We start from the raw sequence: 1,514 nt of genomic DNA on the forward strand, positions 1-1,514 counted from the left end.
TAGTAAGCTCGGCCTCTCTTAAACCCAGTGAGATGCCCCGAGAGATGGGATACACCCTCTGTAAGATCACATTTGGAAGGCCACCCCCGGTTGCTTTGTTTAAAGAGAACCTAGCACTGATGAGATTAATAATCAATTCTTTTAAAGTATCCCAACCCTCTCCAAAAGGTCCAGACTATGGCTCATCTGTTTCCCTCCTTGGTACCCTGTCATTTGTTCTAACCTGGAACCAAGTGTTTATCAAAAAGTCTCAGAAAACTGGGTTGACACAGTTCACACCGATGCGAACTGTGATGGAGGTTAATGAAAAGTCCTGGGTTTATCCCTCCATGTCAAGCCTGTTCCAGATCAAAACCGGAATTGGACTGTCACACTTGGACCAGACTCAGGCTAAGACTCTCTCGAAAACGGGACTCCTGCTTGGTTATATATTACTACCTCCTTTCTGCCTCTTGGAATCTTAGTCTCGCCATTACTCATAACTCAGAAATTCATTTCTCTCACCTGGGAACTTGGTTTGTCTGTGACAGTGGACTAGGCCACTGTATCACCTCAAAACATGTATAATAGCCAAGGGAGAACTACGTGTGTCCTGTGTCTGCTCACTTACCTGTTGTAGGCCCATTTCTCCGTTGGGTTGGCCTGGAAGACTCAGGACAATAGTCCTTAACACCTCCCCATTCCTACCATCACTGGAACAAGGGGGGCAGCCCTCCTGTACCCCAGGTGATCACCTGTGGTCTCAAATAAGCACACATGTGGGGAGGCCCAACCATACATAAAACTGTTGACTACATAGCCGTGTCTGCTCTCTAGTGAGACTAATAGAAGACAACCACATCTTCACGGAAGGTCGTTTGATGAGATCTATGAACATAAACTTCTCATCCCATTCCATTGCCAAGTTTTGTTGTTGTTGTTGTTGTTGTTGTAAGCACATGTTAAAAGACCTCCGATGTTTCTGCTCACTGGGTAGTAGAGGGGGGCCCACCCTGGTTTCCTTTGTGGCCACATTTGAAACAGAGAGGGAACCATAAGAATTTTGTTTTGTTTTCCTCTAAATCTTGTCAGTTGCCTCAGGAAGGTGGACCTGGCGTTGACTCCAGCAGCATGTTGGTCGGGTTAGATTCAACCGAGCAAAGTCCAGTAGGATTAACTTTCATGAGTTCTAACCTCTAGAACTCAGGACAAAGGATGTCTTTTCAAGGAAAAAAAAAAGCAATAATGATAGCTCTCTGATGTTTATGAAACTCAGTGTAATTCAGGATTTAAAAAAAAAAAAAAAAGCCAGGAAGGACTTTGGAAAAATCTGGAACTGCTGGCTACTGAAGCTGTCTCAACAGCCAGGAAGTAATGACTAGATAGGCCCTACTTCATTTCTGTATACAAATGCAAAAAAACCATCATTATTGTTGCTAATTGCATTGTGTCTAGGCATCTTTTATTAATTTAAACTGAACTAGGCTTCTTTTGGAAAAATTATTTTATCATACGTGTACTTGCATGTTCTCGTG

This window comes from Micromys minutus (assembly GCF_963924665.1).
Source record: "Micromys minutus genome assembly, chromosome: 15".
Lineage (NCBI taxonomy): Eukaryota > Metazoa > Chordata > Mammalia > Rodentia > Muridae > Micromys > Micromys minutus.